This window comes from Chelonoidis abingdonii, chromosome 4 (genome assembly GCF_003597395.2).
Source record: "Chelonoidis abingdonii isolate Lonesome George chromosome 4, CheloAbing_2.0, whole genome shotgun sequence".
Lineage (NCBI taxonomy): Eukaryota > Metazoa > Chordata > Testudines > Testudinidae > Chelonoidis > Chelonoidis abingdonii.
The window spans coordinates 87,052,268-87,078,473 of NC_133772.1; the positions used below are offsets into that span (position 1 = coordinate 87,052,268).

At 43.5% G+C, this 26,206-nt stretch overlaps 1 protein-coding gene across 6 annotated transcripts in view; it reads right to left on the bottom strand.

Annotated features, from left to right (window-relative positions):
* Positions 1 to 26,206, bottom strand: part of DPF3 (double PHD fingers 3) — a 269,649-nt gene that overhangs the window by 182,626 nt on the left and 60,817 nt on the right. Inside the window, exon 1 of one of the 6 annotated variants that reach the window (XM_075065420.1) lies at positions 22,975 to 22,993. The exons of 4 other annotated variants lie outside the window; for them this stretch is intronic. The gene's annotated coding sequence lies outside the window, so the exon portion shown is untranslated. Of the gene's footprint in view, positions 1 to 4,163; positions 4,248 to 22,974; positions 22,994 to 26,206 lie in introns of those variants that run through there. One more of the 6 variants, XM_075065419.1, reaches the window with a different exon arrangement.

The following is a 26,206-nucleotide window of genomic DNA, read 5'->3' on the forward strand; positions in this document are numbered from 1 at the left end:
CTAGTGACAGAGGCAGTACTCTGAGCTGTCACTGCAGGGTGGGCAGTAGGATTTGGGGACTGCACTGGGAGGGAGGACCAATGGAACAACCATTACATTGATCATTGGGGTCCAGGCTGGCACTGCACTAATGGGGGCTTACAGTGAAAGAATGACACATCCTTTGTGCAGAACAAGTTTCCTCCAAACGCACTGTTGGGAGTAATACAGTATAGATAGAAGGTGTGTTACAGGTGTAATAGGAGTCCACACAGTGGCAATGTTTTCACTGTGGTATCCAAGGTCCCATGATATACAGGACCTGAGAGTTACTGAAGACCAGACCACGGGGGAGTGTCAGGAGATTCAAACATGTCAAACCTTTTGTCATTGTGATGTCATACCCTACACGAGGCAACCTACTTGCAAGGCAACAAGTTGCATAATCAAATGATCAAATTCTTGCCTCCTTTCATCAGAGTAGGAAATCAGGAACACTAGTGACTTAGGTTAAAATGAAATCATTCTAAAATCATGTCTGAATATCCCAGAATTTTGGGGAGCTTGCACACTAAACCCAGATCTAGATCTGAATTTCATACCTGCCCCTCTGTCTATGAGCAGAAAAACAAAGCTCTGGTCCAACACCTCTGAAGGAACAGGCTCCAACTGTTGCAGTTCAAGCCCATCTCTAGCTCCAGCAAACTGAAAATTACTTGCCTCATAACAATGCGGCGCACATGTAAACGAGGGAAACAGGATGTGGCAAAACGAACAGAATCATTTAAATTTTATTCTGAATCAATACTCTGCCAGCGTCCATACCGTATATGGAGCACTTCCCCTGCAGGTGCAAGAGGTTTCTGCAGGATCTGCTCTTGCATGCAGCATCCCACAGACTAAAAAACTTTAATAGATGCAACGGTTGATTAGCTGATTTTTTTTTTCCGGTGAGGGGTGAAGGAAGAAGAGGTGGAGAGGAAAATAAACAAGCCTCAGCTTTTTTCTTTTTAGAGATGCCTCTGAAAGGAGTGGCTGTACGGTATAGTTCTGATGTGGTAATTTAACAAGCTATCTTTAGTCAAACCATAACTAGGTTTAAGTGAAAGTTTGAGCAGAGTAAGGACTTGACGCATTTCATGTGGGAATAAGCCTATTCTCAGAGTGGGATGGGAGGATTGATTTTAGAGACCCCGACTGCACAGAAGATACAATGCATGACAGTGCCAGCAGCTCTAACACAGTGCAGGCCTGTGGTATGACTGCCATACTGAATTGTGAGCACTAACACACAAAAAATGGAGACAAAGCTTATAAAATCAGGGGGATTAGGCCAAAAACCATGCATGTGGCAACCTAACCATGCACTGCAAAACACACAGTAGGAGTCACAAATCGCTGCTATAATAGGCAGGCCTGAAGGCATTGTTCATTATACATATTTTCCCCCACCTTCAGTCTCCCCAACAGAGCAAATATTCAGCAGCTAGCCTGTAAGTTAAAATGTATGTAGTCACTTGACTTCCTTGTGTCTTAACCAAGCAAAAGATTGGGCAAAAGCAGGCACCTTTCCTAGAAAAAAACAGCAAGCATGAGAGGTGAATAATTTATTGAAAGATAAATACATTATGATGACAACGAAGAGCCCTGCTCCAGTCCAGTTTGGGATTTCTCTTTACTAACATAGGCAAGAAGAGCCAGCTAGTAAAATCTGCACATTCCTCACTGTTTTTTCATTTTCAGAGAACCTTACAAACATGAATTGGTCTTCACCCACACCATGTGTAATAGGGAAGTAGTATATTGCTATGTCATAGATGGGGATCCTGGAGCAGAGAAAGGCTAGGGCCTACTTTCTCAAAAGTGGCCACTGATTTTGAGTGCCGTAGTTGAGACACCATGAGCCTGTGATTCTTTTTTGCCAATTGTTTTGTCTTATTTCAAATCTCCTGAAATTTCGTGTTCTTCAAACCCCAGTTTCTGGAGTCATGCAACTGCATGAGAATCTCAGCTTTATATATATATACATATGAAATTTTTAGCTGGCAGGCCAGGATGGTTTGTTTACCTGCAGTGTCTGCAGGTTCAGCCGATCACAACTCCCACTGGCCACGGTTCGCTGTTCCAGGCCAATGGGGGCTGTAGGAAGCGGCGTGGGCCGAGGGATGTGCTGGCCGCTTCTTCCTGGAATGGCAACTGCGACCAGTGGGAGCTCCAATTGGCCAAACCTGCAGACGCTGCAGGTAAATAAACCATCTTGATCAGTCAGCGGATTTCCCTGATGGGCCGCATGCCAAAGGTTGCCAATCCCTGCTCTAGTGTTTGCAGAGAAAAGCTTGAAAAATGTGACTCCTCAAAGGCCCAAAATCCAAAAGACAAATTAAAAGAATCCAAAAATTACTATTTAAAAAAAAACTCATGATTTTTGAACACTGAGGGTTGGCAACACTGCAACTCCAGTCAAGGTATCTCAAATAGGACACAGCAATATGGGGCCTCTATCTGTTAATGGCCTCATCTAGCAGGATGGGGAGCTACAGCACCTGACTCCATCTACATTATACCACCACACTCAATTCTGTGTTCATCAAGTTTAGGAGCTCTTGGCTCCCCGTCTTGTGCTAACGCCACTAAACCATGAACTCTCTTCTCCCTCATAAATAGAACAAACTTAGTCGTGTTCTTGTCTTACAACTTGGGTGTAGAGTTCAGTTAACACTTTTCACACCATGACAGGTAAATCTAGCTCTGGCTTTAACTGGAATATACAGTTGAAACTCAGAGTTACGAACACTAGAGCAGGGATCGGTAACCTTTGGCATGCAGCCCACCAGGGTAAACACCCTGGCGGAACGGCTGGTTTGTTTACCTGCCGCATATGCAGGTTCAGCCGATCGCAGCTCCCACTGGCCATGGTTCGCCCCTCCAGGCGAACGGGGGCTGCGGGAAGTGGCGACCAGCACATCCTTTGGCCCGCACAGCTTCCCGCAGCCCCTATTGGCCTGGAGCAGTGAACCACAGCCAGTGGGAGCCACAATCAGCCAAACTTGCAGACATGACAGGTAAACAAACCGGCCCGGCCTGCCAGGGTGCTTACCCTAGCAGGCCATGGGCCAAAGGTTCCCAATCCCTGCACTAGAATTATAAACTGAACAGTCAATTACATACCTCATTTGGAACCAGAAGTATGCAATCAGGCAGCAGCAGACACACAGACACAAAAAGCAAATACAGTACTATGTTAAACATAAACTAGTAAAAAAAAAAGGAAAAGCAGCATTTTTCTTCTGCATAGCAAAGTTTCAAAGCTGCATTAAGTCAATGTGCAGCTGTAAACTTTTGAAAGAACCATCATAATGTTTTGTTCACAATTATGAACATTTCAGAGTTACGAACAACCTCCATTTTCGAGGTATTCATAACACTGAGATTCATCGCACACTGATTCTAGCTATGTCACTATCCAGCAATTACAATAAAAAAGTTTGCTCCAGTAGGCGCTTCTGTTTCTTCTGGTAAACATTTGCTGATTTTTTTTTTAAAAGGTCTCAGAAGTGAGGAAGCTGAGACCTTACATTCCATCCAGACAGGCAAGTAACTGTGAAGGCTTCCTCAACAGAGCTCTGCCAATGAACCTCAGCCTTCTTATTTTAGTGCTGGGCCTTTCCTCAGAGATTGATCCTACTACTCAACTGAACATGTATATATTAAACATTGAAGGAATACACAAAAGCTCATCTTCTCCTTTTTAAGTACAGCTCTTGATGATCAATGACCTACTATTATTATTTAGACAGTGCCATCAGAAATGCACATGGCACTGGTGAAGTAAGTTGGGGGTCTCAGTCTCATTTTCCATGAACAAACATTCACATCACTATAAACACTACTACTAGCATTAATTGGCCTCCTTGCTGGCAGTTTCAGCAGAGAAGCTGAGGACTTTAAGGGCCATATATATACCACACACAATTGTGTGTTCATCAAGTTTGTCATCCAGCCTCTGGCTGGAGAGAATATCTTTCTCTCTCACTCCTGCCAGAGCAGGGTGGGTGGGAGAATCTTATACTACCACTGCTCAGACCAATTCTGCAGATAAACAGATGACTCAGGCACCAGCAAAATGAATAAGGAAGAGCATTCCCTTTCGTCCTTCAGCACCTCCCCAACCCCCATCGCAATACCTTTGCAGGTGTCAGCTCCCACTGAGGTATATTTATTACGGATAAGGGACTTCTTCCCCCTCCCAAATCCGAGAGCTCCTTCTTGAATATAGTGGCAGAGAGGCTGTCAATGCCCTGGCTACCTGAGATGTGCTTGTCTGCACGCAATGTCTAATACCCATAGTGCCCCTCCCAAACAGCATAGACGATGATAGTAATTTGTCCTACCAGAGAGACTTTCAAAGCTCTTTACAAACTCCTATACTGTACCTGAGTTTTATTATCCCCTTTTGGGAGCAGGGAGGGGACTGGGTCATAGAGCAGTTAAGCAATCTGTCCAAGCCTAGTAAGTGAGCAGGGAATATATCCTACGTGTCCTGACTCCCCGTGCTAGAGCTCTAACCGCCACACACATTCTTTCCTAGCCCTGCACCAGCATATTGCAGCTTTCATTAACATTTCCAGCGAAGGCACATTCTGAATTGTCAAAAGACTTTCCCACCAAATGGACCAAAGAAAGAGGTGTGTGGGGAGGTCTCCCCTCGGCAAATCTTTACATTTGAGCCCCAATTTTCCAGTCTGCATGATATTCTCAGAATTCAAAGAAGGCGGGGTCCTGGTTGCTAAGCTTTCCAGAGGCATGGTCTAGGAAAGGAGAGGTATCTTCTTATAGAGTTTCTAGGTGTCCTATGATAACCAGAAAGTATCACATTATCTGCCTTTTCCAGGTGTCATGTGAAGAGGTCAGAGGTCTGCTTCAGTTTAAAAGCTCTGCTTTTATGGAAAGTGTGAACAGTAAGGCAATGGAGTTCGTAAGGGGGGAGGGGTGCAAAGAGAGAAAGATAAGGACTTCACGGGTTCCCTGTCAAATTAAAAGTTCCTAGCAGTGATCACTGGTATTACACTTATCTACAGTGCATTCAACTCATCTACAGTGCATTTTTTTTTCTTAGCATTACGTTTTTTAGGTGCTTTTTATTTCCCCATTATAGCGTGGTGTTTAGTTTTTCTCAGACAAATTGGATTCCTATGTCAGATGCAGGTCTCAGCACATGTAGATAGGAGATTAAGTTCTTATTTTTGTATCATTATGCAAATACAGGACCTTGCCCCAACCAACCCCTCATGCCTCTGAGGCACTCACTGACAGAATCTGCAAATACAGTGTTTCTAAGGATACAGTCCTGAATTAATGAACTCAATAGGAGCAGGGTCTAAAACTTCTAGGAAAGAAACATACTGGATCTAAACATCCTACTTGTGTATTCTATTTTGATGTAGTGGAGTTAGAGGGTTAATCTTATTCTGTTACTAAAATTCAGACCTGCAAAAATTCTATTCTGCTCCATTTAGATTCATCCATTGTGCCCATCACACAATGGATGCACTGGGGGTCAAATCTGTCCTCAGTTACACTAGTAAGCATCTATTTTAGGATTGAATTTAACCCTTGAAAATCTACACTTCACACATTGTGAATATTATGATCACTAAAGGGAACCTGGGTTGTGGACAGCAGGTATTTGTGTTCCACTGAGATTAAGGAAAAGAGTAGACTCCTTTTCTCACCCCCTTTTACCTATTCTCCCATCAATGTTGGCAGAGAGGTTCTCCCCCATGAGGATATGAAGGGAAAAGAGGCGATATAACTCCCTTTAATGTTAATAGGATTTATGCACGTCACAAAGAATAAGATTCCATAGTCTTTACAGTGGTGGGGAGAAATATGGGAGTTGAAGAAGATTCTTGGAAATATGAGTCCTAAGGAGCAGGTTTATCAGTGTGGTTTTCCATCAGGATTCGAGTGGTTTTTAATCCTATGCCTACACTATGTAACGTGAGACTTCTGACAGTCATTCAGAATTAAGAATTTAACTTTTTACCCTAATCTCATTGATGTGGGTTTCATTCTGTGAAGTTTCCTTTACATTTTAGCACATACTATAGTCCTTTGGTAAATAGATGAGCCTCCTGCTTTTCAGTATTTATTGGGTGAAAATCTCAGCAGCTGAGGCAGTACATTTCAATACTGTCACCAAATAGTATGAAATAGGCATTTTTCAGCCCATTAAAAGTGTTCTTTCTTCTCCCTCTCACCCCCCTGGTCCTTGGGTGAAAGAAACAAGAACAGAAGGGGGTCAACTAGCTCTCCATGTGGAAACTGATAGCTCCTGGAATTCCTGGGCTCTGCATGTTGTGTGACAAAGACATACTTAACTGGGGTAACAGGGAGGTACTGTTTCAATGGCCCAAACAGAGAACTAGCAGTCAGGAACTTCCAAGTGGTGCTCTTGTAGAGCTGGGTCTCCAGGCAGACTAACAACCATGGAGAATTGAAGGGGGGGAAACATATATATAAAATAATATTCAACCAGAAATACAGCTACACTCTAGAGAGAGGCATGATCTGGCACATGACTAGGTGCCGGAACTCCTGAATGCTAATCTCATCTCTCTATGATCTTGGGCAAGTGACTCCATCCCTTTGTGCCCCTGCTTCTCCATCTTTAAAATATCACAGGGATTTTCATTTTTGCTGTTTGGGGAGTACAATGCTTTGAAGATGTAAAGTGCTAAATAATGGTCATCTGACAAATTACTGGCAGCTCCTTAATGCAAAGCACTGAGATTTTAACGTAGAGCTTTCCTGATCATGTCTGCACAGTCAGAGTATTCACACAACACTGACTAAACACCCAAAGTCCTCTCCAGCATGCCATGGACTCAGTGTAAAACATGGGAAGAAATTTCTGGGATACGCCTGTTCTGTGGCTGTCCCAATGTCCTGGGTCCAGATTGTACACACAAGGATCTTCAATAAAACTTCTCCTCCTCCCATTGTTCCCATACATACATTGGAGAGAGCTCTCTGTAGCATTCAGGGGCAGACTGTGGAGAAGACAGCACAGTCTCCCTGGCTACCGACCCTGTAAAGAACTGGGAGCAAAATTAGTGCAGCCTGAAACTGTAATAACTTGCCTGTGGGCTGCCTCCACAGTGTGGAGTCCATCTCAGGATGGTGTTCTAGCGCAGCAGCAGATGGAAGAGTCCCTGCCACCACTGCTCTGCCATGTTGCCAGAGAGGAGGCAGGACATTTCAGGCAGCATGGCCCCTCAGATCTGGTTTGTACCCCTGTTGCTGCCATCAATAGCCATTGAGATGATGATAAAATCATCACCCAACTCCACAAAGGTAGGAACTGTAGGAAACTATGATAGGGACTTCATAGAGCATTCAGTCTCCTATGTGGGGATTTGCACACAACACACATTTTGACCTGGTCAGCAATTAGGAGATGTTCCTAGTCCATTGTTATATCTGTTGTAAATAATACCAAGCTTCTATTAAAGCCTTCTTCCCGGTCAGAGCCTCAGTGAAGTCTCACCCCTTTAAGTGATCTATGTGCTGCTTATAGTCTGTTGTACTCCTGTGACTCATTGCTGAGATTTGGTATCCCTTTGTCTTAAAACTATCACATGAAAAAACCTGCACCTGCTATTCTCCCTGCTGTAAACGTAATAGAGAGCAGGGGTGAAATAGCCATTTGGGGCAGCAAGGACGAGCTGATTCTTAAACCTATGATTCATTTACCATAACACCTGAGTTCACCATTGCCTTGCAGCTTGTACTGTCATTTACATCAAGCCAAAATGCTACCAGATCAGAACAGGCTTTAACACCCTCTTTCCACAGGTGGAAATATCACCAAGGAAGGTAATGGATAATCATGTCCTGATCCTCCATCTAAGACCTTCTCCTCAACCCCATCCCATCCTTCTAAATCTTGCTTATTGTCGGTATGGGTCTATTTAGACCAAAAAAATGGAAGTGTGGATGAACTAAGTAACAGTTTGAATTATATCTGCATAGAGATACAACAAGAGCTGATTCCCAGCACTTTGTGTATTTGGCTAAGCTTTACATTTCTGATAGTTATTGTTAAGTAGTTATGACTTAGTGCTTAAGATTATGCAAGGATTGCAAGAACTTTAGGAGGAATTAGGGTGGATAGCAGTTGATGATTTTTTTAAATAAAACAAAGAACTGGTTTTTATTTAAATCAGATATTTTAATTTAAATTAAAGGTTTGTTTTTTAAAAATAAACATATTTAAAAATTAAATTTGAAGCTGACAATACATGTTGAGGCCTAAACTTTCTATAATCCATTAAAATCATTTAAATTAAATTTTAAAATAATATGTTTGCTACTAAGTTTTAAATAAAGTCAGACTACTGAACAAGTGTGTGTTACTGACGAAGTTCCTCGAACCAGAGTTTGCTAAAAGTGGCAAACCAGCTTTTGACGGCAGTAGCCTCTTCTGAAAGGGAAGAGAGAATATTTTCTTCATTTTAGTTTATTCAACTAGTTCAGTTCAATAACTAGTTCATTCAAAGTTAAGAAACCAACTGGGAGTTGAAAAAGTAGGAAAGCTTGTTTTCCTTTTCAAATCCATAAATAAAAACTAGGTGTGAAAGGATGAGATCTACTACTCCTAAAATCCAAAGGACAAAGACAATCAGTTAATTTATTAAACAATTAATTGAGTTAGATTGAACTGCAAAACATGAAAGTACAAAAAGTAAAATGCTGGTTTTGTGCACTTTAATTAAATTTGAATTTCTAAATAGAGCTCGACACAAGTCACAACTAAAAAATTAATCTAGTAAATAAGAAATATATCCTTCACCATTTTCTAACAAATTAAAAAATTTAAAAATAAGAATATGAATAAATGTAAGTTAAGCCATATAATTGCTTAAATAGACATGTATAGATATAATGTATCCTCCTGGTTAGCAAAAAGAAGCACCAAACTGAGTGAAAAGGCTATATTTAGAGGCAAATCAACATATTTTAATAGTTACCAACCAATGACAGTCAACTTTTTTTAGCAAAATAACTGAAGTACAAATGCAAAACATGATTAAAATCAATGATTTAAATCAAGATTTCCTGCTTGCTGATTTAAATGATTAAAATAGGTGATTAAAATCATTTTGACTTAAATCAATCCACTCAGAGGATTTCTAGGAGAAATTAGCAGTAAAAGGGAGGGAAAGTGGTCACAAAGAGCCAAATCAGTTGATCGCCTCCCACAAGAAATCCAATCTGGAAGGCCTCGGGGAGAAGCCTCACAAGGTCCCCCTCATAGCATTTTCTCCAAATCCAGTGGTAGCAAAGGAGGGGGCACAAGATCCAGGGCCTACAGATTCTTGTACAGATTTTGAAGGATCCATTGGAGGCAGACGACATCTGAGCAGATGGCATATGCTACTTCCCTGTCCTTTGTGGTTGAGCCATGATGACCAGACATCCAGGGAGAACAGTGGCCCCAGAAAGCAAACCTTGAAAAATGTACCCAGTATCTATCTTTCTTGGAGATAGGATATTGGACTAAATGGACCACAGGTCTGATCTGACAGAGCAATTCCTACGTACTAGCCCAAAGACTAAGTCTACTATCCAGAGCAATAAGAATCTGTACTGCCACATCCCCCCAAAGCCATGCTACAAGCAATTTAAAGCAGGCTCCAGGCAGCGCTTTCCTCAGGTGGCTCCCAGAAGCAGCTGGCACGTCCCTCCAGTTCGGGGATGGCCAGGGAGCTCTGCATGCTGCCTCCACCCACAGGCACCACCCCCGCAGCTCCCATTGGCTGGAGTTCCCAACCAATGGGACCTGTGCAGCCAATGCTCAGGGCAGCACCTGGCCATGGGCAGGGGCAGGTGTGGAGCCCCCCCAACTGCCCCTGCCCCTAGGAGCCTGAGGGACATGCTGGCCACTTCCAGAAGCCACGCAGAGCCAGCAGCTGTGCCACAGACCAGACTTTTAACAGCCCAATCAGCTGTGCTGACCGGAGCTGCCAGGGTCCCTTTACAACCGGGCATTCTGGTCAAAAAATAGACATCTGGCAACCCTACTTGTCTCTGCTTTATTGAAGATTTTGCCCCCTTCTAGCTTCCTCCTACAGATTTAAAGAAACAGAATTTCACAGCCAGAAACATTCCTTTACAAAGAAATAGCACTGTCATCAGCTTCTACAGAATCACTGGTGTGGGAAAGCACCTTGCTCACCAGGGTGAAGGAGACAGTGGATTTTTCAAGCTCTGCTTACAACCCCTTTAGAAGGAGGGCTGTGCTGCATGAAAGGGCTCTTCTTAGAAGTCAACACTGACGTAGGCTGGCTTGTTGATTATAAGCTCCCTAATAGGTGCTGAACGGATTTAACTCCCAGAGGGACAAATCCCAAGTGTTTTACTTAGCCCTTACTCAGGCAAACTTCATTGTTTAAAAGAAAAAGAAAAGAAATCAAGTAAGGGCCTCAGGATTTTGTCCACTGACTTTTATGGGCATTACAGATGCTCAGCTCCTCTCAGGATTTGGCCCAAAAGGTGGAACAAGTCAGTAGGCACCTTTAAGTGGTCTGTTGTTTTGAGCTAGTCTATTTTGCAATTGGATGCCTTTGGTTACTGGGCAGATAGTGGAACTGTACAATGGCCACAAAGAAAATCAAAACTATTCAGTTAGCAGAACAAGGACACTCTGAAACAGAGCAGACCTCTCTGAGCTATCATTGTCAGCGTAGGCTGGGGTGAATGCCCTTTGTACAGAGTTACTATTTGCATAGTACAGAATAACTGTTTGCTAAGCCATGTTTAGGCACCCCTACTACACTATGTACAAAGAAAGAGAACACACCAGCCTCACCTCAGAACTTAAATATTTGAAGAAAAGCCAGTGTGAGATAGGGAAAAAGAGTTGTCATCCCAACCACTTTTCTCCTCCCAATCAAGAAATCATTGTAGGTGACACCCATTTTTATTGCTGTATACGCAGCAATAAATTCCAGGAACAAGACAAAATGTATAAGTCGCACATTTAGGGATTGTTGTTTTAATTCAGGACAGATTATGTGAGTCCAGGGTGCGCAGCTCCCCCCGGGAGTACACAGCAAAGCATTTCCTTGGAGAAATCATCCCTAGCTTTAACCTAACAGTTTTCATATGCATTTCAGTACTATATCTTGACAGTCCCCTCTTCTATAGCAAGAGCTCTCTGCCTGTTTCACTCCTCAGATGTCCCCAGAGGCCAGGTGTGGTGGCACTGTGGACCTACCAGTGTGTTCTGGAAACATATACTGCTCTGAACTAGCAATAACATTTCCTTTTCTGTCTTTAACCCTGAGAGAAGCATTTCCTCTACAGACTGGCTCTCTCCTCCTTCCCTCCCACCCACCCACTCAACAGACCCTATTTTACCTGTGCAAGACTGAAGTTAGGTTAATAGGTGCCACAAAATCTTTTGCTGGAGCAAAGATCTCATTAGGTGCCTGGCACCTCCAAATATTTCATTTTAAACACAAATGCAAATTTATCCTGGGCTCTGGAAGGATCAAAGCCTCAAGAATTATCCCTGTTTGCAGTTCCACTTCATCTCACCTTCTGAGCTCTAACCAAATCCACACAAGTGGGCTCTCATTTCCTCTTCTTGACTTGTAATAGCATTGAGGCAAGAGACCACTGAATTCCCAGCACTACGGCAACACCTCCTTAGACATGGCATTGAAGGAAGCCATATATGCCTACCTGGCTCTGTCCCCAAAATTGTGTTTACTCTCTAGTCATCTCTCCCAAACAGGATTTCTAAGATTTCACCAGTGCACAAATAGAAGTGGATCTTCAGAGCTTACTCCTGCCTGTTGAAAGGTCCATTCATATATACCTAGTGTTCTGAAAGGTTCAGATCCTGCAGCACATACATTTTGGATTTTTTATGCCAATGCATGTAGTGCCCCAGGAACATCAGCTCCAGATTCCTGACCAAGGTCCTGCAGGGTCTCTAGCTGCCATGTGCCTATTAACACCCATTACACTGGTGCAAAGAGGCCACAAAGCAGCTGCATAGATTTCCCCTGTTCAGGAGGCCCAGAGCAGGAGCCACAGAGCACAGCCAGCTCTGAGTCGTCACCCCCCAACAGAGTCCCTAAGCACAAAGGGCTGTCCTACAGATGTAACAGGGCATGTGCAGAGCGAGAGGGAGGAGTTGTGGCTAGGACATCTCCATGCCCTGGTTATTCTTCAGCTACACAAGGCCCATACGAACATTTGACAGTTAAGTGTAACTCAGGTCTGCTCTAACCTGAGCCGGGGCTGACTGGTCCCTTGAAGCCCTGAAACCAGGTAGGTCCAAGCCACCTCCCCTTAGTATCTCCTGCAAATCTTTGGTCGTTGCCCCAGATAATCGATCAAAATTTTATGAGTGTGGTGAAGACTGGGACAGGACTTTGGAATACTTGAGCTCCATTTCACAGCTCACTAATGAGACTTGGATTTAAGGAGCTACCAGTTACTTGGGACCCAACAATCAGACATCAAGAATCTTTCAGTGTATCCCCGAGATTTTGAATGGTCCAGGTCATCCACCAAGTGCTAATGCAAATCCTTTTGCCTTTGGGACATGTCTGCTTCAAAATAAAATACACCAGTTTCCCCATCAGGATTCTCCTCTGTTTCCAGTTCCCTATCACACCGCACCAGGACAAAATGGCCATTTGATGTGAAAGTGCCAACTGCCACCTTTAATTATAAATAATAATTTTAGAAAAAACATGTTTTAAAAGTGTTACATAAGCAGAGAGGTAGCTGCATTGAGGAGCAAGGGTCACTGATTAGAGCAAGTCTGAGACATTACTAAAACCTCATCCCTCATATACTGACTTCTTGAGGGTACAGAAACGGAAAGAAACTGTGTCTAGGAAGCCAAGTGTAGTGCTTCCTCTAGTCAAATCAGATCATTTCAACTTTCCCTATGATTAAAACTCCTAGTCAAGACTCTCCAAGAAAACATCTAAATAGGGGCTTGTGATAACTAATGCAAATTTATTTATCTAACAGGAATTTGAACTCAGATTTTATTCTTTACTCTACTGGAATGACAGTCCTATCCATAAACACTGACTACAGCAAAATCCTCTTCATCTCAATCTACACCAAGTGAAACAGTGTTGCAACACAATTATATAAAACACCCTGAGCTGCGGCAGTACCTTGCACTCCCAGACAACACTACCACTATTTAGCACTTATAGAGTACATTTCATCCATTGAGTTCAAAGTTTTACAAAGATGGATACGGACTATTATACCATTTTTGAATGTGGTAACTGAGGCACAGAAAGGTTGTGACTTGGCTAGTCAGCAGCACAGCCAGGAATAGAATGCAAGTGTTTTCACTCCCAGTCTGGACGATACTGCCTGCAGTTCTGTACAACAGCCAGATCAGGTATGTAATAAGCATTGGTTGTCTCAGTTTGTTGTAATGCCTGGTATAAACTCTGGGTGAAGTGGTACAATCTACAATGTCCTTTCCCCAGTGTTGACAGGAAGGCACAAGTGTTGCCTTCGTCCTGATTTAGCCAGTGAACTTAACTCCATCTTGCATTTAAGAGTCTTGTGTTTTTAAGAACAGATGTAAAAGTTTATTAGAAAATGTTAAATAAAGATGATACAAAGAGTTTGATGTGTCAGTCATTAGTCATCGGGGGCAACATACAGAGTATGGGTGGACGCTGGCATTTGGTTATGGTTCAGCATATACTCAAAGACGCCTTCTTGCAACCACAATGCTAGGATCTATGAGATAGGTGCCTCTGAAGTCTCACAATGCACTGGCACAACCACAGAGGTTGGTAATGGTGTGTGTGTGGACATGTCAAAATGATTCTGTGTAAAAAGATTGAAAAGTCTTACTAGATAGATGCACTACCACATTATTGTGAGACCAGGCAAGACAAACAACCATTTCTCATATTCACTGTTCCAACAGTGGTTCCCTCAGTTAGTGTGGGCACTCTCTTATAGTGAAGGCACTTTTCTCATCCTCAGAACATCTTCAGTCACAGTGAAAGTTCACTGTAGCCTGGACTTCAGTTGGCACATTGCAATATGCTGAATGAAAGTTCTTATTTATGTCAACTTCACAACAAATGGGGTTCCAGGATAGCAAAGTCCATGATAACAAGTTTCACTGTATTTGTTTTAGCAAACATACTTCCAAAAAAAAAACAACTACTGAGAACCAGAGTGGGTTTGTCAGAGAGAGAAAGAGACCACTGCATGTTACGCTTGTTGGAAATGTCACGGATCAGACCTGCTGCATCTCTGACCCTCTCTCTGGTCTCTCCATGTGCACTTCCTCGTGCCATCACCCCTCTCGGAGTAGAATCCTGTGATTCTCCCACGCTTAGTCCAGGCTGGGGAACCCCATGTATCAACTGTTCTTACCCCACAGATCCAACTGGATTTAGGCACCTGAAGTTCTTCCCTTTTGGCAGCTGTGACCAGTGAATACAATGACCCAAAGCAGACTTCTTAAAAGAAGGTATTGTCTTATCTTTAAAGTAGGAACAAAACATAATATAAGAGAAAGGATTTTTAAAACAATGAAAGCTCTACACATGGGCTGTGCTGGTGACGTGACAGACCTTGCTGCTTCAGACATCCAGGAGTGTCTGAGTGCCCCAGAGAGGGCACAATCTGAGTGCCCCAGAGAGGGCAGAATCCACAATTCTTTGTTCTCCATTCCTGGGCTTTTTTGACCCTGCTAGTCCAAAATCAGTTTGATGGGAGGTTGAGCCAGTGCCCTCCAGGCCAACTGCTCTCACACTGCCTTGTAAAAAACCCCAAGTGTTTGTTTGAGGGATGCCTTATACTGAGTCCTTGTTTTTGCCATCCTGCTTGTTATTTCCAACAGCCTATTAAACTAAACCAACATATTCAGACCATAAACATCCCTTAGAATCATCTGACAAACATATAGAATGCATACTATTCAAAAAATATTACAGGGCCACTCCAAATCCGTCACAGGGAAGAGGAAATTTTCCAACCAGTACATTCTTGGAACAGCTCTGTCAAGCACAGAAGCAGCTGTAATGAATTTTTGGAGGGGAGCAAACTGAGAGATCAAAAGGCACTTTCCTTGCAGCAATCTGAGAAGCCCCTAGTGGTCCATATTGTTTCTTATTGGCTCAAAGTATTGAAACATCTGGTGTAGTCATGGCTTATCTGATGCAGGAACCGTTCTGCAGGTGTCACCAAACCTAGAGATAATTACTATGCATTGGTTTCAGGGGGACAAGAAAGAAGGGGGAATAAATTGATAGTTGGCATTAACGCACAGATGAAACACTCTGCTTCAAAACTTCAAAGCAGCAGCAAGTCAGCCGAATGAAGTTGGCAGAATGGTAACAAATGAGTTTCATGACTGTGCTATTTTTACTGTGTAATACAGAAACTATAAAAGAATAAACATTGTATGTGTGTTTAATGCCAAACCTAACCGTTGCTAACATTCTTGTTATGATCTGATTAGAATGGCACCACCACCACTTGCTGAAAAAGAGTTCATTTTTCCCCCTCTGCTAGTGTTTTCATTACTGGAGTTTTACCAGACACTTGTGAGAAAGAAAGGTGAACAAAAACCCAGCCCAATGTATTTAAGAGCATTTAACCATTCTGGCTCATTGACAAATGTAGTCTCTCCTGTACTTTTAAAGAGCTGATGACGCCTTATGGAAAAACTTTTTAAAATATGATACTGAAAAACAATTCTGCCAATGTTCTATATTTTCTGCTTTATCCCTTCCCTCGCGTCTCACTGGCAGAGGTATTTACATGAAAACAAGACCTTGACTCTTTAAGTAGAGGTTAATTCAGATCTGAAATCTCCAAAAGCTTGTGGGTGTTTGGATCCAGCCCGTTATAAAGATAGGAGAGTCATAAAACTTCAGATCCAGCTTTACTCTTAAAAGTTAACAACAAGTACTGGGAGCCAATATTTTTGTTCAGATTCCTTTCTATTTCCAAGAGGCCATCCGCTCTCATGTTAAATCTGTTTGGGATGTCGCAGGCGGCTGCTATTGACAGGACTTTCCCACCACAAATAGAGAATTTTGATGATTCTTCAAATGGGAAAGGAGGAAAAAAACTTCTTGTTTTCATGTAAATGTCTCTAGTAGCAGGGTTGCTCTGAGATAACTTGGACTTGATTCTCCTCTCACTTACACATACACTGACATAACTCCATTGACTTCTGTTGACCAATGTAAATAAGATCAGACATTGACAATAGTCTTTAAAATTACTAAAATAAACATGAAAAAACAAACCAGTATAAGCTATTCTACTGCTGATTGCCATCCTTCATATCTGGTAAATTTTATTATGGTTTCTTTATATTCTATATACAGAAGAAAGTCATTTCAATCCAGACACACAAGCTTCTACTGTTACGTGACAATGGAAAAGAAATAATCACCCTAAATCTCCTTCTCTGTGCATTACAGCATGTGCAAAGAAAACCCTCATCTCAGAAAGGTTGCAGATGGAACATAATTACAAAAATAATAATTCACACTTAAATATAGCCACGGTCGAGCGGCCTTCAGGTTCCCTGGTTTATAACACAGCTAGAGCAATGGAAATATTTGGTTGTTACCTTCTTTTGGAATTTACAGAAAGGAGGAGAGCTAACCTTTTACTGACCTTAACCCTATCGTTACAAAATTATGACTCTTACCTTCAGGATTCTGAAGCAAGGCAGGGAAGGGAGACTAGAATGCAGATTCCCATCCTGCTCCAAGAAACCTTTCTTCAGTGGTTATACTGGTGACTGTGTTTCCTGAAGAGGGCTGAAGGATCCATGAGTGCTGACAGTTTGCATTTCATTGTTGCTAAGTTATGAGACAAAGATAAAAATGCAAAAGAAGCTGAAAAAGTAAAACTTAGGGGGTTTTGAGTTGACTCCTACCAAACGGACACACAAAAAAGAAAAACACTGATCTTGTACAGTTGTTAAAGAAGCATCCAGGAGTCTGCAATGGCAGTTTCTAAGGGTCAGATTCCCATCCCTTTACTCTGTATATCAGCACCTTAGGTTACTAGTAGCCCCATTGACTTCAATAAGGGGATGGGAATTTAGCCTCAAGCCACAAAGTGTCCTTCCTGTCAGAAACTTGCAGTGGCAACCCACAGCAGAATCCCATCAATGAGGAAGTGCTGGGAGCAGAGGATGGAATGGCCATCATCCCCATTAACAGGTGTGCCCAAGTAGCACACAACAATTTAATTGCAATGCTGTTGTTAGAGAACTGCTGAGCACATCAGGTTATTGCAAAGCCCCATGGAAATAGGAGGAGACACTGTGTGCATTGGGACAGGGATTGACACTGTTACCTTCCAGTGCCAGGGCAAGGACAAATGGCAGGCACATGGCATGGCAGCCCAGCATGTGTGGCTGGACAGCAAGGGGCAAACACCCAGCAGTAAAGCAATTCAACCCATTTCTACACATATCATAGCTCTGGAGAAGAGCAAATAGAACAAGCATGAGAATGACACACCAAAGGCCTCATCTGTACTAAATCACCTGAAGGCAAATCCTGCAAACAGAATTACTTACAATCCCCATTAAGTGGCACTCATTAAAGATTTTGCCCTTGCGTCAGTTCTTTGGGAGACGTCCCAGTTAAATATGTTCTAACTAAATGGAGTACACTGTGAAGCAAAGTGTGCATGTCCCATGTTTGACACGTCATAATAGTCCCCACCATAGCAACCAATTACATTTCACAGAGAGAGGGGGAAGGTTTCAGGCTAGGAACAGACAGCGGGCACCAAATGAAATGCACAAAAATAAAAATTCTGGGCCTGACTCTCTACCACCTTGCACCTTGTGTAGTCATTTACACCTCTGCAAAGTGGGTGTAAAATGCTACCAAATCAGGCAGCTAGTGATTCGCATTAACTTAAATTGATTGCACAAAATGCTGGGCAGTGAAGAATCAGGCCATTCCTTACAAATAAAAGGTCCTTAGCAACAAATGATGAAGGGAAAGTAGCACAGAAGATATAGGATCCATAATTCAAATAGTTTTGGAAACCAGTCAATTCAGAAAGGTTACCATGAGCCCGCAGCTGCTCTTTAATAGAAAATCTGCTTCTGAACTCCCATCATTGTCAAACCATAATCCTGTCAATAATATAAAGGGTGCAAAAAATTATGACCAGATTAGGACATTAGTTTCCTTTCTGGGCAGGAATCCCAGCATAACAGATACTTATGCATATTCTGTCCTCATTTTATCTAATTACAGACATCTCTCTAGGGAAGGGGAGGGGAGAAGAGGCTTGATCACCTGATTTTAGGTCACTTACGTAAGGAGTTTCTGGGATATTCATTGATCCAAAGAGTGCTGTAATATTCAGAAAGTTCCCAGAGTCCTCTTGTAAAAAATCATTCTTTTCCATTACACAAGTTGTTGAAGTCAGACAATGGGAGAGTTAGAACATGCACCACCACAATAAATCAGTACAAAGTGTTTGAAAGGCCAGTACATTGATTAGCCAACAATATCATTTTTTCCTAAGACTCATCTACTATAAACATCCGCTCTTTCCTATATTTTCACATACAATCACAAACACACAATCTAGTCATAATAAAATCAATATAATCAAAAATTAGAATAAAGGTCATTTCATAAAATCAAAGATATGCCACTCATTTGGCTTTTGAATTAATGAATGAATTCTGTTGAAAGATGCCAGGATGCTATACTGTCATATGTATTAAGAGTCAAATTCAGACTGGGTCTAAGCAAGTGAAATTCCACTAAATGAAATGGAGTTGCAACCGCTTACACCAGACTGAATTTGGCCGCAAAGTCCTCAGTATTTCCACAGAACGGGTACAGCACTGCAAGCTTCCCATCGTCACAAAATACCTCATCCCTGCTCGGAGGAACCACCTTTAAGGCTAGGTCTGTGCTCAGTCTTTGTCTTCTCATATAAGGTTGCCCCACGGAGTGGTCAATTAGTGCTAAGTGGGAGAGTGGCTTTCATGATGCAGGTGCTTATCCACTAGAAATGAGATCCAAGATCACCAAAACATTCTAGACATGATACTGAATACTCCACCTGCTCTGATGGTAGTGCAGCATGCAGGAGAGCCAGGTTTGAGTCCCACTCCTGGTCTCTCAGTTTCTAGGCCAATAAATATCTGGTGTCCCTATCACAGCTATCTTTCCAATTAAGGAGCTCTGGACAGAAATTCCTTCAGACCAAGTCAATATCAATCACTGAATGGTCAGCATCCTCAGTGAGACATTCCAAATGCCTACCCCTAAGGAATGTCTCCACAATAGGATTATTGTTTGAATCAAGCAGAGGCAGTGCTCACATTTCAGAGGCTACCCTTTGCCATCCACGATGGCTGGATGTCATCACACACACATCCCACACAGGCATCATACCTCATGACAGAACATTATGGAGGCACCTAATGCATTTGGTGGCTTCTACGCTGTCCAAGCAACAGCATGAAAACTAACCTAACCTTACCCATCCCAAAGGGTGAGTTTCAGACTGCCAACTGATCGCAAGACCCATAGCTGAGGCCTCTTTACACAGCTATGCACCTGCCCTGTGGTCAGGGAGTAGGATCAGCCCTCAACTCAAACGCCTGAATGACAGTTAGAACTGGGCAAACTGTCAGCCAACCGGGATGAGGGCGGTCTAGCCTAGTGGTCAGAGCAGGCGGTCTAGCCCAGTGGATGAGGTCAGAGCCATAGTTAGGAGCCAAAGCCAAGGGTCAAACCAGAAGGCAGTAACCAGATACCAGAGCCAAGGGTCGAGCCAGAGTCCGTAGTCAGGAGCCAGAGCCAAAGGTTAAACTGAAGATCAGAAACTGGAGTCAGTAGGGTATCAGGCAAGGAGTGCTCAAGGCAGGGGCAGGACAGAGCAAGATTGAGTGCAAAGCAGGAGAAGCAGGAACCAGGTCACACAGGAGCAGGCACAGTGATGCGTGTGAACATTGAGAAGCCAGCAAGCTGCTGCTGCTTCTGGCATAAGAACCAGCCTGCTGGTCTCTGCAATCAATCAGGTTGCATGGTTAATTGGTTAGCCTGCTGCAGGCCAGCTGATGAGGCTGACTGGAGACTAGCTCTGCTGCAAGCCCTGATTCCTGACAGTACCCCCACTTTGAGGGCACCATTTACCCTGGCTTCTCAGGGTAAGTGGGGTGGAAGGCATGCAAGAGATCCAGGGCATAGATCTGTTCTGCAGTTCCCACATTCATCTGGGCCACACCAATCCCAGTCAATTATATATTGTAGTTTTCCTCAAAGCCAGTGAGAGTCTAGAATCTACCAAACTACATATTCTTCTTGGCCCTGAGCAGTTATAGGCAGAGGAGGGGAAGTAGTCCAGAATGGGAAGGGATTTTTGACTAATGGTTTTAGAAGAGAGATATGGAAGATGGGGTGAATCTTGAGGCAATCTGATAGCTGTGATTTACAAGTAACCAGATAAATCTATTTTATGATCTGGAAAGTCCCCAGGTACTTACAGTTCAGCTTTGAAGAGAGGCAAGTCGATCGCAGATTCCAGGTGGACAACCAGACTTTGTCTCCTACCCAGGGGTGGCTCCAGGCACCAGCGCCACAAGCGCATGCCTGGGGCGGCAAGCCACGGGGGGTAGGCTGCCAGTCGCTGTGAGGGCAGCAGTCAGGCAGCCTTCGGCGGTATTTCTGCAGGAGGTCCACTGGTCCCGCGGTTTCGGTGGCAATTCAGCGGCGGGTACCACGAAGGCATAGGACCGGCAGATCACCCGCAGAACCACCACTGAATCCATGTGACCGGTGGACCTCCTGCTGAAATGCCACTGAAGGCTGCCTGACTGCCGTGCTTGGGGCAGCAAAAAACATAGAGCGGCCCCCGCCCTTACCCCAAAGCCAGGTGTTGGCTGGCAGGACCGGTTGGAATACCATTTTTAGGTAGCTTTGGCAACACCTAACTGCCTCTGGAGTTCTTGACATACCTGCAGTTCTGAGATTGATAAAAGTGGCCATCAATGATTTAGAGGGGATCTCTGGATGAGCAGAAAGATGGAAATCACAGTTAGCAAAGAAGGGAGTCTGCTTGGTGGAGACGTATAGCATTGTTATATGCAAACTCAGCATGAGGGATTAGAGACAGCCAATCATCCTGAGGATAGTTTAGAAAGAAATGTAGGTACTGTTCAAGGACCTGATTGACACGCTCTGCCTCCCCATTGATGCTGGGGTGACAGGCTGTTAAGGTTAGGTCTTGATACTTAGGAAGTGTAGAAATTCTTGCCAGAAGCAGGAAATAAACTGGAATCCTCGATCAGACACCATGCTCATAGGTAAGTTGTGAAGATGAAAGATATTGCTCACAGACAGGTAGCTTATCTCCTGAGCAGAGAGACACGCACAATGTGGAACAAAATACACCATCTTGGTTAAGTGGTCAACCACCACTAGAATGTAGTGTGGCCTTGGGAAGGTGGTAATTTCACAATAAGGTCAATGGAAACAATGGCCCATGGACAACGTGGAGTGCGTAAGGGCTGGAGGAGACCTAGCAGTCTTGACCAGGGGTTTTGATCCAGGCACCATCTCACAAGAATCTACATAGGATGCAACACCTCTGGGTCTCCAAAAGTTCCTGGAAACCAGGTCTCGGGCCTTGGAATAGCCGAAGTGGCCTGCTAGCAGAGTCTCATGGCAGAGTTATAGGACTAAGCCAAGTGGTCCCTTTGGGCACATAGATATGTCCCTTATGGTATAGGATCCCACTCTGGAATGTGAAGCCTGTGAAGGTCTGATCCTGGTTGTGGTCTAAGGCTTGACAATTTGGATGGTAAAGGGGTCATTAGGTAACTGAGAGCAGATGGAGGATAATAGGTTGGAGACTATCATGCCAGAAATTAAGTTTGAGGGTTTAAGAATCTTGGATGTAGTCTTCTCACTGGGTTTGTAGTACTGATCCTTCCATGACAATGCATCTTCCTTCCTGTTCCTTATCCCAGCCAGTGGGTGACCACAAACTCAAATTGTGCAAAGAGACAGCAGCATGCCTGCTGCTGGTTCAGATGCCTGGTCATTTTTAGGTATTGCAAATTTTTATGGTCTGTCAGGACTTGGACTGAGAACCTAGAACCCTTCAGAACATGGTGCCATTTTTCAAAGACCAGCAATTCCTTGTCCATGAGGTCATAGTTTATCTCAGTGGGAGTGAGTTTTCACACGTAAAAAGTACACGGATGAAAACGATCATTGGGAGCAGCTGGTTGGGAAAGGACTGCCCCTGGTGCAAAGTCTGAAGTGTCCACCTCTACTGTAAACCATCTGGCAGGGTTTGGGTGGATCAAGATGGGAGCAGTGGTGAATTTCTGTTTCTGATTATCAAAGGCAGCCTGTGCTTCTGGAGACCATGAAAACCGGTCTCTCTTTCTCAGCAAGGCCATCAGAGGGCTGGCCAAAGCAGAGAATTCTGGGATAAAATTGTCTATAAAAATTTGCAAAACCCGAGAAGCGTTGGATTCCACTTACATGCTTCAGTGCCACCCAATTTGTGATGGCCACCACCTTGCAAGGGTCCCTTTCCAATCCCTGGGGTGACGTGATATATCCAAGAAATTCAAGGGTGTCTCAATCAAACTCACATTTCTCTGGTTTGGCATACAGGGATTCTGGCATAATCTTTCAAGAATGCTACGCACATGTTGGTCATGAAGAGCTGGGTCTTTGGAGAAAATCAGAATGTGAACAAGGTACATAATGACAAAGTGGTCCAGCATATGCCAGAATATATCATTCATAAAGTTTTGAAAGGTTGCTGGGTCAATTGCATAAGCTGAATGGCATGATTAGATATTCATGGAAGCCATATCATGCATGAAAGGCAGTCTTCCACTCGTCTCCATCACACGCACATACCAAGTTATAGGTCCCGTGCTGCACTTACTTTGTGAAAATACAGGCCCCACAGAGCCAGTTTAGAAGCTCGTTGATAATGGGGAGTGGGAAGCACATTTGTATGGTCATCATGTTCAAGCCCCCACAGTCAATACACTGCTGCAAAGGGCCATCTTTCTTCTTGACAAAAAAGATTGGAGTACCTGCTCAGATGTGGATGGGCAGATGAAACCCTCGGGTTATCCTGCAAGTAAAGGCAGACAGCTCAAAGTTCAGGTTCGGAGAGGGCATATATCCGACTGAATGGGATCTCAGCTTCAGGTTGAAGATCAAATGGGCAACCATAAGTCCAATGTGTGGATAGGATGTCCGCCTTTCCCTTGTCCAAAACGTCAGCATATTTATGATATTGGTGAGGGATCTTGGCAGTGCTGCAGGGGGTACTGGGGCTTCTGACAGTCTTGTTGTCCTCTGGAAGATTTCAATCCCCAGACAACATGAACCACAGAGTCTGCTGGTCTGTTTCTCATATCCTGGGAGAGACGTGATAGCCGGCAATCCTTAAAATTAAAGTGTAGATCCCCTTCCACCGGTGAATGTGGCAGTCACAGGTGGTAAACCAGGGTGTACTTAGGAAAACAGGAGCATGAGGGACTTGGATTAATCCAAATTGTATGGTTTCCTGATACCCGCATTTGCTGATGACCCCTAGCTCTGCATCTCTCACCTCTGACTTAGCAGAGCAAAAGAATGAAATAGTCAATGGTTAGATAAGCTTGGGGCTTAGAACTTCTCTGAATACAGAAGTTGTTCTGACTTAAACTAAAGTTGTGACAATAAACTGAGTTAGCTGAACCGTTACTGGTATGATCTGGTGGATTACAGTCCTGAGGAGAGAAGAGACCCATCAATAGTCTTGAGCAGCTCTGGAGGGTCTTGTGCATGATGGAAACCATATAGGTCTTAGCAAACTTTAAGTCCATAAAATTACTTGAGGCTTCCGAGTTGACTAAGGCCTACAGGGAGATTTCAAAGCTTACCATTAGTTGAATTAATAGAGGTATTCAGAGTTGTGTTGAAAACTGACACACAGTTCATGTTGTGCCAACTGTGACCCAGGGGTGCTGGGAACCACTGGAGAGGGAAGAACACCAGTTCAGCTCATACCCCCATCTAAGGGCTGGGGACCTGGTATTTCCCAGCCCCAGTTTCACCCAAGTCTTTCCTGGATACATCAAGGCAAAATGGCCGGGTTCCCCATAATACAGGCACAAGCCTAAATCCCACTGTCAGTGCTTCTCTGAGTCACAGACATGCAGGCAAAACCTGGTTGACTTGCACGAGCTATGATTCCAGGAAAGATCTGCATGTCTGGGGCATCAGGAGCTTGGGAAATGGCGGCTTCCAGAAAATCAAGGTATACTCACAATGCTGCTCCGTGAGGTAATCATCGATTCCGATGCATAATTCAATCAAGTTGTCCAAACCGAGCAGAGGCTCCACCCGTGCAAACTCATTCTTAATCTCCTTGTTTAATCCCAGGCAGAAATAGTGGTGCTGCGCCACCTCACTCCACCTGATGTCAGAAGCCAAATGATGAAGTTCAGCAGCATACTTGGTTACTGGCTGGCCTCCCTGCCTTGAGGCCTGAAGGTCTGCCTTGACAGTCTGCACACGGTTGAGGTCACAAAAGATGATGGACATGGAACAATTAGAGGAATTAATTCAACCTAAGAGAAGACACAACCCCAAACTACTGAAATTGTGGGTAGTTTGGGGCTTGAACATGGAAACCATGCCAGGTGAATTTTCTGAGCGTATGTTTTGGGCACATGAACCTTTCAGTGAATGTCAAAGCTAAGTTTTTTATTGTCTCTGGACAAACAAGAATTTGGAGTCCAAGGCTGATGCTTGCATTTTGGTTTGACAATGAAATTTGTGACAAAGCCTCACAAACATATTTGCAGTGCAAAGATGTTCTCCAGCTTTTATTAAGCCTTGAATCATAGTGCAAGAGAAAGATCCTCTCTTCCCAACATCTTAATCCTCCTTTGTTCGCAAATGATTCATTTGGCCGATCACCTGGAAGAGCTCTCTGATCGGCTGGTGCTGCATAGACCATAGTTTAAGAACCATGGTCAACTTAATGAGTCTCATTGATTCCATTTTTAGTCTCAGTTTTTGTAAACAAGCCCAAAAAATTCTACAAACCAAAATGGACACAGAGGTTGATTGAAACCCATGCAGACTGAAACTAATAAATGTCTTTACTGTCAATGCAAATCCCTAACAACACACTCAGCACCTGAGATGGTCCCTTTAAAAAAATTTTTTTAAAGAACAAAAGCAAAAGGCCATGTCTTACACCCCTGAAATAGATGTGTCTGAGGGAGAAATCTGACAGGCCCTGATTGATAACCATGCTGGAGGGGGCTGCTGCAGAATGCTGCAGCCTCATAAGCCTGCTGCAGCAGAAAGGGTCATGTGTCTGCTACAGCAGTAGATGGACATGGATAATTGACTGGGAAAGTTTAAGAGGGGTGGAATTAATGCAAAAAGCACAGAGCTCAGGTGTGCGATTCTATAACCAAGGAAAAGAACCATTCAATTGGAATTGCAATCCATTTTCAGGTCAGAGCCTTTCCCAAAGTCACAGCAGCAATCCAACGCACATCCCTCCCCCTCTTCCAGACAGGACAGATGAGGCTAACCACCCGTGCCAACTGCCCCTTAGTTTCATACCAGAGATAACCCAGAGAAATACACAAGAATTTGCTGACCAGCCTTCAACTTCGTGTGGTGGTTGCTTAGCAATGGGTAACCTTGAAGATATATCACGAGACAGAGGAGCCAAAAAGTGTATTTTGTGGATAAGCTGGTTATGAAAACAAGACCAGAAAGTAAATAATGAGGGGGAGGGGAGGGAAATCTATTTTCAGATCCACTCAGTGGAACAAATAAAGTCCTAGACTAGTTGCATTTGCAAGTTAGCAAGACAAATTAAGAGCACAGGGAGCACATTTCCTCTCTTCCACGAATTTACACTAGAGTAATGCCACTGGTGTCAATAGAGTTACTCTATATTTACACCAGCACTTGTGACACAAGAATCAGGCCCACAGACTTTGTTGTTGGTGGTTTTTTTCTTTAAACTTAACTGTGCTGCAGAGGATGGTAAGAAAGAGACAGCATCAATCATGGGCTATATGACAAGGGTGATCTTATACAGTGATGTGCTGCCAATATTTTGAAATGAGGCATCCACAAATATGTTCCTTTTA